The sequence below is a fragment of the Poeciliopsis prolifica genome, unplaced genomic scaffold, assembly GCF_027474105.1.
Source record: "Poeciliopsis prolifica strain line A6 unplaced genomic scaffold, Auburn_PproV2 SCAFFOLD107, whole genome shotgun sequence".
In the NCBI taxonomy this organism is placed as follows: domain Eukaryota; kingdom Metazoa; phylum Chordata; class Actinopteri; order Cyprinodontiformes; family Poeciliidae; genus Poeciliopsis; species Poeciliopsis prolifica.
Window position 1 is genome coordinate 1,007,492 of NW_026562482.1, and position 11,099 is coordinate 1,018,590.

The following is an 11,099-nucleotide window of genomic DNA, read 5'->3' on the forward strand; positions in this document are numbered from 1 at the left end:
CCACAGGGAAAAGAGAACCTGAACCAGTGACAGAACCGGTTCCTGGTTCTCCAGCTGAATAAGTCAACATAAACCCAGCAGAGTCCAGATTTCTGCTTATTCTCTAATTAAGAGGAAACATTTAATGCTGAACAATGAACAAAACTTTCTATTTGAAATCTAAAATGAATTCTGATGATTAAACAAGCAGAGCTTCCAGCCTGAAGCCATCAAACATTTTTATTTATCTTATTCTGTTCGGTGCAAACTGTTTTTCTTTGAGCAGAAATATAATCTGTATTTCTGAACAAGGATATATTTTTAAAAAATTTTTCAAGATTAAATAATCATGTATTAATTTGTGAACATATTTTAAGTCTATAAAGTGTCTATAAAAAGGTCATTTGATGTAATTTGATGTTTGGAATGAAAGCCTTAAACTAATCATTCTTCATATAAAGATTATAATCTTTAATCTCTCCTCCCAGGTAGCATGTTGAGATTACTGGGATTATTTTTAAACACTTTACGGTTCGGTGCAGGAATTCTGCACCGGAACCAACCGGGTTCTGCAGGACCCAGGTTCGCGGTGACCTCCAGGGGCAGTGATGAGCGCACATGGCCCACCGTGCCGCACCACAGAAGAAGAAGCTGTGTTGTTTTGCTCAGACGTCACCGTCCGTCCAGGAGAACCAGGAGAACCGGGATGCTGCTCCGCTGATGTCCTCCGGGAGAACCGCGGACTGTGTCGGTGAAGTCGGTGGAAGATCCGCCCAGCGCGGCGCGGGGAGCTGCGTGACCGGCCGAGGAGCCTCTGGAGGCGGACGCAGCGCCACTCGTACCCGGTAAGAGGGACACGTCAGCGGAGGATGTGGAGCGGAGAGACCGGAGCGAGGCGGAGGGTCTCCGCTGTTCCGGATGGTTCTGCTCGGACCGGTTAATGAACCGAATCGCAGCTGGCTGGGCTCATCTGGACGGATCCAGAAGCAGCGACTGTCTGTGAGCGGGTTGATTCCGGGTTCGGTTCGGTTCGGTTCCTCTGGGCTTAAGGCTCACAGCTAACATCACCGCGTCACCCGGAAGTCTGAACTTCCCTTTTCTGAGACATGCGCAGTGCGTCCTGCGAGCTGAAGGCGACCAGAACCGGAACCGGAACCAGTCCATTTAACCAGGGCTGCTGTTTCTGAATGTATGACGCACAGTGACGTGCATCATACGTCATCATGGAAGAATGATATTGTAAGGAAGGTTATTAGATCTTGAGCTTGTGTTGGTTCTCAGGCCCAGATCAGCTCGGGGAAAGTATCGCGAGATTTCGTTAAGTTCTGTTTATTCTGCTCTTGACAGCTGGTGGTTGCCTTAGCAACCAGCATCGAACAGCTGATCCGTTACGTTTTTTCTATATATAACCAGCTAGTCCTGGTTATTTTACTCACCGCTCTCCAGTGGGCCCAACCCGCCCAACGCCAGCATGGCTCTCTGGCCAGACATCGCTAGATGCTGTCTGTGCCAGAGCCAAAGGTCAGAGGTCACACAGTTCTTCTGAGAACAACTCAGCTTTAATTCATCTGAGCTGGAAGGAGGAAAGTTCCTGCAACAGACCCTTCATTACCGACGGAAACCAAAAAGCACAACAATATAATGATCTTTTATATACTACCACTAAAATGCTTACAAAATATTTCATATAGCAACTGATTTTACAACATTTTAGCTCATCTATATAACCTTCAGCGCTTTTCTTAGGCTAGTCAGGGAGCTAGCCTTGGAGCTAGCCTTGGATCGAGTCCTGCATGGTAGCTAGTGATGCTGTTTCATTCAGGTTTCATTCTAGAATTATTCTACGTTGGCAGCGCGGCTAAAGATGACATGTAAACTTTAGGGAACTTTAGTCTTTTGTCCTTCGATGTCTGCATGAAAACAGTAACATGCAGGAGGTCTGATGACGGCAGAGCCTCACCGCTCGTCACTGATGACGCAATGAAAGTCTGAATAAAATAACATCAGCCACGATGACGTCACTGGTGGGCGGAGTTAAACTGGATCAAACTCAGAATCTCAGCAGATCCAGAACCAGAGGTTGATCCGGATGCAGCAGGAACCAGGGAGGAGATGGGTCCGGAAAGAAGGTCCAGTTTGTGTTCATCAGAACCAAACTGGACCTTAAACCGGTTCTCTTAAACCTCTCTGAGTCAGAGCTGCAGAAACCTGTATGGACCGGGACAAGCCCGATCCAGAACCGGTCCAGTCTGTGGTTGGGGTTTGTGACGGATTCATCCTTCCGGTGTCGTGGCTCTGCTGCAGGCTGCTGTGTGACCTGCGGGGGGCGCTGCGGCACCATGAGCGGCGCGGCGCTCGGCCTGGAGATCGTCCTGGTCTTCTTCTTGGCTCTCTTCCTGCTGCACCGCTACGGAGACTTCCGGAAGCAGCAGCGCATGGTTCTGTTCGGCACGCTGCTGGCCTGGTACCTCTGCTTCCTCATCGTCTTCATCCTGCCGCTGGACGTCAGCACGGTCGGTACCGACCGGGCCCGGTCCCGCCCCGCCCGCTGAACCCAGCAGGTCCAACCTGTGTTTCTGCCCCCTACAGACCATCTACAGGCAGTGCATCGAAGACCATGAGGAACACCTTCCTGCGTCCACCGCCAGCCCGACCAACCGGACCGGACCCAGTGGGCCCAACCCGCCCAACGCCAGCATGGCTCCGACCAGGAGGTAGGAAGAAGAGCCTTCCTGTTGCTCTGGATACTTACGGTGATCTGAGCAGCTCCCATCTGATCAGGCAGTCTATCAATCTATTGATTATTGTCATGATCAATTCATTCATCAGTAACTAAAGTGGCTCATTCTACAGATTCTTCATTTAAACTCTTAGTGATTCTCATAGCACTTTGGAAATGCATGAAATAAACATTAAATTATAAAAATCAACATTTTATTCCCTGAAATTAAAGCATTTCTTATTGAGTCTGAAGATAAAAGTGATTAAGTTGTGGATTCATTGCAGTTTCTCCAGTAAACCTGCTCAGTGTTTTTATATTAAAGATGTGAATTAGACAGTAAAAATATTAGCAAAACATCTCCAGTGAAACAATATTCAAATCTCAGCTGGTCTAGATTTGACTGAATGTTGCTAATGAGGCTTTAACAGCTGCAACATTTCTGCATGTTGGTCAGAAACGGTTCTGTTGGTCCAGTTGGATCAGTTCTTCTGATCTCATTAACTGTTTGACTCAATAGACAAAACATCAGATGTGGTTTGGTGCTTCGTGTAATTGGAAAAATAAAACTAGAAATAAAATAACATAAACCAGCGCTAACCAGGAGAGTTAGCGCTGGTTGCTAGCGCTGGTTGTTAGCGCTGGTTGTTAGCGCTGGCTGCTAGCGCTGGTTGTTAGTGCTGGTTGTTAGCACTGGTTGTTAGCGCTGGTTGTTAGTGCTGGCTGCTAGCGCTGGTTGTTAGCACTGGTTGTTAGCGCTGGTTGTTAGTGCTGGTTGTTAGCGCTGGTTGTTAGCGCTGGTTGTTAGTGCTGGCTGCTAGCGCTGGTTGTTAGTGCTGGTTGTTAGCACTGGTTGTTAGCGCTGGTTCTTAGCGCTGGTTGTTAGTGCTGGTTGTTAGCGCTGGTTGTTAGCACTGGTTGCTAGCGCTGGTTGTTAGTGCTGGTTGTTAGCGCTGGTTGTTAGCGCTGGCTGCGCTGGCTGCTAGCGCTGGTTGTTAGCGCTGGTTGTTAGCGCTGGTTAGCGCTGGTTGTTAGTGCTGGCTGCTAGCGCTGGTTGTTAGCGCTGGTTGTTAATGCTGGCTGCTAGCGCTGGTTGTTAGTGCTGGTTGTTAGCGCTGGTTCTTAGCGCTGGTTGTTAGTGCTGGTTGTTAGTGCTGGCTGCTAGCGCTGGTTGTTAGCACTGGTTGTTAGCGCTGGTTGTTAGCCGCTAACGTGTTCCCCGTTCTGGTGGAAGCTAAGTTTGGTTTCCGTCTCCAGGACCGTCCCGTCGCCATGTCACCGGCCCTGGAGCTACATCCCCGAAGGCATCATGCCCGTGTTCTGGAGGGTGTACTGGACCTCTCAGTGCCTCACCTGGTGGGTTGGACCCGGATCCGGCCGGCCGGCCGTTCTGCAGCCGCTCTGACCCTGTGCCGCTGTTCCCAGGCTGCTGCTGCCCTTCATGCAGTCGACGCTCGCTCCGGAGGGTTCTCCATCACCGGGAAGATCAAGACGGCGCTCATCGAGAACGCCATCTACTACGGCACCTACCTGCTGATCTTCGGCTCGCTGCTCATCTACGTGGCGGTTCACCCCGACTGGCCTCTGTCTCACCTGTCCTGGTGAGGCACGCTGTCCTGGCCCGGGTTCTGAGCTTTGGGTCAAGCTGACCCGGTGCCCCTCTGCCCAGGTACCAGCTGCAGACTATCGGCATCACGGCGGCCAACACGTGGGGCCTGTTCCTGCTGGTGCTGCTGCTGGGCTACGGCCTGGTGGAAATCCCGCGCTCCTACTGGAACGCCTCGCGCCACGGACACCTGCTCATGAAGACCTACTTCAAGGCCTCCAAGCTGATGACGGAGAAGGCGGACGCAGAGGAGAACCTGGAGGACGTGATGGAGGTGGGCGGCCCTGAGGGCTTCGGCCGGGTTCTGCTTCTGGTTCTGGTCGGGTTCTACTGAGGCTGTGTTCTGCTGCAGAGGTGAGGAAGGGTCAGCGAGTCCATCAAGTATAACCATCCGCTGAGGAAATGCATCGACACCATCCTGAGGAAGGTAAGCAGGCGGTTCTGGTACTCCGGCGGGCCCTGTGGAGTTGACCCCTGACTCTGACCTCTGACCTCCCAGTGTCCCGTGGACTACCAGGAGAAGATGGGTCGGAACATGGACGACTACGAAGACTTTGACGACAAGCAGAACTCGTACCGACCGAGAAGAGTCTGGTCAAGCTGCACAAGCAGGTGAGCGTCGCGCCCGGCCCGGTCCGGTTCCGGAGCCGCCGCCGCCGTCTCACCCCGCCGTCCGTCCTCAGTGATACGCCGTGCAGAGGCACAACCGGACCGGGTCCAGTGGCAGATCCTGCTGCAACAGGCCGTCCACCTGGAGGACGTGGCCAAGAACGAGACCAGTCTGAGCCACCAGTTCGTCCACAGCTTCCAGTCCGCCGAGCCGCCGGGCCGCTTCAGCCGCTACGTCTACACCCCGACCGTAGGTGGGTCGCCGCTCCCCGCCGGCACCGGAGCCCAGAGGACCCCGACCACTGACCTGCCTGTGCTTCTGTCCCAGAGTGGTACTGGGAATGCCTCCTGAAGCGCTGGTTCTACCGGCTGGTGTCTGTGGTTCTGACGCTGTTCAGCGTGGCCGTGGTCTGGTCCGAGTGCACGTTCTTCAGCACCCGACCCGTCCTGTCGCTGTTCGCCGTCTTCATCCAGCTGGCAGAGAGAGACTACAACTACCTGTACATCGAGGTGAGACACCTGGGTGCAGCAGGTCCGGGGGGTCCGGGGCCTCAGGGTCCGGGGCCTCAGGGTCCGGGCCTCAGGGTCCGGGGCCTCAGGGTACGGGCCTCAGGTCCGGGGCCTCAGGGTCCGGGGCCTCAGGGTCCGGGGCCTCAGGATCCGGGGCCTCAGGGTCCGGGGCCTCAGGGTCCGGGGCCTCAGGGTCGGGCCTCAGGGTCCGGGGCTCAGGGCGGGTCCTCGGGTTCCGGGGCCTCAGGGTCCGGGGCCTCAGGGTCCGGGGCCTCAGGGTCCGGGGCCTCAGGGTCCGGGCCTCAGGGTCCGGGGCCTCAGGGTCCGGGGCCTCAGGGTCCGGGCCTCAGGGTCCAGGGCCTCAGGGTCCGGGGCCTCAGGGTCCGGGGCCTCAGGATCCGGGGCCTCAGGGTCCAGGGCCTCAGGGTCCGGGGCCTCAGGGTCCGGGCCTCAGGGCCCGGGTCCTTGAGTCCGGGGCCTTGAGTCCGGTCCAGGCCCAGATTGATTCCTGTTGAGAACGTTTAGGCGTAATGTGCTGTGTGTCCACCAGATGGCGTGCTTCATCACCATCTTCTTCCTCTGCACCTGCGTCTACTCCACCGTGTTCCGGATCCGGGTCTTTAACTATTACTACCTGGCCTCCCACCACCAGACCGACGCCTACAGCCTGCAGTTCAGCGGCATGTCAGTGGGGGGCGCTGCAGCTCTTTCATTGGCTTCTGGCCTTAAATGTCTAAAGTTTCATAAAAATATTTTTATTTTATTATTATTATTTTACAGTTTGTCTTTTTTATCTTATTTAATTTTTAAATCTAATATTTGCTACAGTAGAAACATTGCTGACCCTGTTCAGGATCTCTGGGTCGTTTTGGGTTCTGATCCGGTCAGAACCAGACCCGATCCCGGTCCAGTCCTGACCCGGACCCGTTCCTTACCCGATCCTGGTCCTGACCCGGTCCTGGTCCGGTCCTGACCCAGACCCGGTTCTGGTCCTGACCCGGTCCTGGTCCGGTCCTGACCCAGACCCGGTTCTGGTCCTGACCCGGTCCTGGTCCGGTCCCGACCCAGACCCAGACCCGGTCGTGACCTCCCTCTGGTTCCTCGTCAGGTTGTTCTGCCGTCTCACTCCTCCTCTCTGCCTGAACTTCCTGGGTCTGATCCACATGGACTCCGCCATCTCCCACCAGCAGAAGCTGCCCACGGCCTACACCTCGGTGAGACCGCCGCATTCAGAACCACGATCAGAACCAGAACCGGGCTCAGCTTTCCCTCTGTGTTTCAGATCATGGGCTCGATGCGCGTTCTGTCCTTCATCGCCAACGGCTTCTACATCTACTACCCCATGCTGATCGTCATCCTCTGCATCGCCACCTACTTCAGGTCGGCAGCTTCCGCTCACCTTTAACCTTTGACCTTTAAACATGATGGGAAGAAGAGGATGACATTATTCAGTCAGTCAAACTTTATTAACACAGAGCAGTAAAACATGCTGTAGCTGCTACAAGGTTCAATCATATAGATATTTAACGATGGCGTGGAGCTAGCCAGGGAGCTAGGCATAAAGCTAGCCAGGGAGCTAGGCACTAAGCTAGCCATGGAGCTAGGCTTGAAGCTAGCCAGGCATGAAGCTAGCCAGGGAGCTAGGCTTGAAGCTAGCCAGGGAGCTAGGCTTGAAGCTAGCCAGGCATGAAGCTAGCCAGGGAGCTAGCCATACAGTAAATAAGTGAAGCTACAGTGGTTCCTTTGCTGTACATCTCTAAGTTAATAATATCTATGTTTCCAAGTTTCATTGAGTATTAACAGATTTATTGAACCTTGGCAGCATAAACTAGAGGGAACTTTAGGGAACTTTTTCCTTCAATATCCGCATGTAAACAATAAGATGCAGGAGGTCTGATGATGTCAGAGCGTCACCGCACATCACTGACATTTAAATGATGTATTCTTTCAATATCTATATGATTGATTCTTGTTTTTATTATAATAAACAATCAAATATTGATTTAAATTTAATATTTCAATATTAAAATATCAAATCCTACTGGCTAATCAATAGTAGAAAATGCTAACAGGAAGCAGCTGTTAATGGTTCTTCACCGGCCCGGTGAGTCCGCCATGACACCGCTGGACTGGCGAGGAAAACCAAACCATCAGGGATCAGAAAGGATCGGTCAGGATCAGTTAGGAATCCACTCTTATTAAAATAAGTTGAAATAATTACATACAGTATAGAAACTGTAAATTTATCAGAAAACCTGCTGGCCCTCTAAAGATGTTCTTGGCTCTGACTCAGTCTGGGAACGCGCTGCCTGAACCTCCTGGGCTTCCAGCAGTTCATGGATGACAGCGAGATGACCTCTGACCTCATCGACGAGGGGAAGGAGCTGATCCGACGCGGTGAGAGCGGAGTAAAGATGGCCGAAATCCCAGAATGTTCCTCAAACCGGTTTGTGTTTCCACAGAGAGGAGGAAGAGGCAGAGGATCGAAGACGGAGAGAACCGACGGAGAGTGAGTGGAAGAACGAGTGACATGACGACGGTTCGGCGCCCTCTGCTGGAGGGAATGCTCACTGCGTCTGTCTGTTTCAGGAGTGGAAGGAGCGCTACGGCAACCAGAGGGAGGACTTCGCTCCCCGCAACCGGAGCAGCCACGAGATGAAGGAGACCAGTTACTCCGAGTCCAGCAGGGACAGACGTGAGTCCGAACCACAACCAGAACCCAACCACAATCCCAACAGAACCTTAACAGAACCTGTTTGTGGTCTTCAGAGGTGAAGTATTCTCGCTCTGCCAGCCGGGCGGACAGGGACCGCATCGAGCTGCTGCAGGACGCCGAACCGCTGGACTTCAACGCCGACGCCCCGACGGACGACGTCCTGGAGGCCGAGGCCGGCAGGTAGACAGGAAGTCCGTCACACACCCCGTCACACACCCCGTCACACACACACCCCGTCACACACACCCCGTCACACACAACGTCACACACACCGTCACACACACAGTCACACACTGTCACACACAGTCACACACTGTCACACACCCCGTCACACACCACGTCACACACTGTCACACACCCCGTCACACACACCGTCACACACTGTCACACCCCCGTCACACACCCCGTCACACACACACCCCGTCACACACCCCGTCACACACACACCCCGTCACACACCCCGTCACACAACGTCACACACAGTCACACACACGTCACACACTGTCACACCACAGTCCACACCGTCACACACACAGTCACACACTGTCACACACCCCGTCACACACCGTCACACACTGTCACACACCCCGTCACACACACCGTCACACACTGTCACACACACCGTCACACACACCGTCACACACAGTCACACACACCGTCACACACACCGTCACACACACAGTCACACACAGTCACACACACAGTCACACACCGTCACACACACAGTCACACACCCCGTCACACACACCGTCACACACACAGTCACACACTGTCACACACACAGTCACACACGTCACACACACCGTCACACACCGTCACACACACCGTCACACACACCGTCACACACCGTCACACACCGTCACACACCGTCACACACTGTCACACACCCCGTCACACACACCGTCACACACCGTCACACACACCCTCACACACCCCGTCACACACACAGTCACACACAGTCACACACACAGTCACACACCGTCACACACACAGTCACACACCGTCACACACACCGTCACACACCGTCACACACACCGTCACACACCGTCACACACCGTCACACACAGTCACACACACCGTCACACACACCGTCACACACAGTCACACACCCCGTCACACACACCGTCACACACCCCGTCACACACACCGTCACACACACCGTCACACACCGTCACACACACCGTCACACACCGTCACACACCGTCACACACACAGTCACACACACCGTCACACACCGTCACACACACACACACAGTCACACACCCCGTCACACACACCGTCACACACCCCGTCACACACACTGTCACACACCGTCACACACCGTCACACACCGTCACACACACAGTCACACACACCGTCACACACACCGTCACACACACACACAGTCACACACACCGTCACACACATCTGGCTCAGTCACACACCCCAGAATCACGTTTATTTCCTGAATCATCAGTTTGTTGATCTTCTCTGTGTCTGCAGACATGCAGGAGACGATATCTCTCCATGTCTTCGTCTCGGAATCGGATATTTGATGATGTTTAGTTTTTCGGCTGCTGCTCCCCTCCCTCCATGCTGCTGCTCCCGACCTCTGACCTGCAGGTCAGCTATCTGAAGGATTTTTCTGGTGGCTGATGAACCTTCATCCATCACTGATGAAGGTCATATTATACTTTATTTATATTTTATTTTGTCCCCATGTTGGTGTTGTTGGTTAATTTCGTAGTGAATCCTGTAATGATTATTAATAATTATAAATAATTTGCACTGATCTGAAATGTCTGAGAGCTGACTGAATCACATTAAATGATTTTGTTGTTTTAATGTGTGAAAAAACAAATTTTTGAGGCATTTAATGAACATCAATGTTTCAGTAATTGATCAGCTCAGAATCAATGGCTCTCCTCACTGGCAGCTTTTTCATCTCACCTCAAGTTCAGGTAAAACTAAAACTTGGCGCTGATTTCAGAAGCCTGTCCAACACCTATTAACTCTAAAAACTGAGTTTTATTTCAGTTTTGCTGCTTTGTTCATTCGTTTGTGACCTGGGAATAAAAGGGGTCGACCACTCGGCCCTGAGGGACTCCAGGTTTCTGCTCCAAACATCAAGTCACTGCAGAATTAGAAAACTGCTTCCGGAATAACAGACAGACGACGACGCTGCCGAAGGATCATCTCTGTTTTGTATATTTGTATATTTTGTGTTTTTGTATTCTCTGGGTTAACTGGTCACTTTGTGTTCACGGCTCCAGACGTGATGTGAAGTCTGGACTGCTTCCTCTGCTAACCGTGTTCTGTCTGAAAATAAAAACTGGTTCATGCTGAAAAGACGCAGCAGTCTCTCCTGTCTGATGAATGAATGAATGAATGATGAATGAACCATGAAGCCCATCCATCAGCCTTTCATCTCTTTAGGAGACCATAGGGATTGATCCATCAGGCCACCGTCTTTCACTAACGAGACTTTGGTCCAGTTTGCTTTAATCCAGCTCAGAGGTCAGATCTGTAGCTGACCTCTGACCTCTGGTCCTCTCAAACCCCGGTCTGGTTCGGTCTGAATGTGACCACCAAGTGGACCAGAAATCGCTCCAAAAACAGGAAGTGGACTACAGCGCAGGGCATTCTGGGTAAATTCAGCCAAAGCTAACATGCTAGCCTAGCGCTAGCAGCAGAAAAGGCTCAAAGACTAAAGAGAAATCCTCCAACATAAACTCTGACGCCCATCTTGTTTCATCTGGTGAAACAGGAAGTTGCTCTCAGCGTCTTCAGAGGTTTTAGTGTCGTTTCCTGCAGTGGTTGTTGGTGCAGCGCCCCCACAGGCCAGGAGGGGAACAGGCTGGTTTGGGTCAGATTTCATCAGAAACGTCGGTGACTGAAATCATTCTGGGTGAAGTTGATCTGTACAGGATGAACGTGGCGTTAGGAGACGTGCTGAAAAGTTTCGTTCTTGTTTTCTAACA

The 11,099-nt window shown here is 52.5% G+C and overlaps 1 long non-coding RNA gene and 1 pseudogene across 1 annotated transcript; both read left to right on the top strand.

The window, feature by feature from the left end:
* The first annotated feature begins 458 nt into the window (after positions 1-458).
* Positions 459-8,348, top strand: LOC129354308 (G-protein coupled receptor-associated protein LMBRD2B-like; annotated as a pseudogene).
* Positions 8,349-9,650: 1,302 nt separating this feature from the next.
* Positions 9,651-10,469, top strand: LOC129354309 (uncharacterized). The gene is made up of 2 exons (XR_008605140.1): positions 9,651-10,079; positions 10,156-10,469. It is a non-coding gene; the product is annotated as an uncharacterized LOC129354309 (long non-coding RNA).
* Positions 10,470-11,099: the final 630 nt, after the last annotated feature.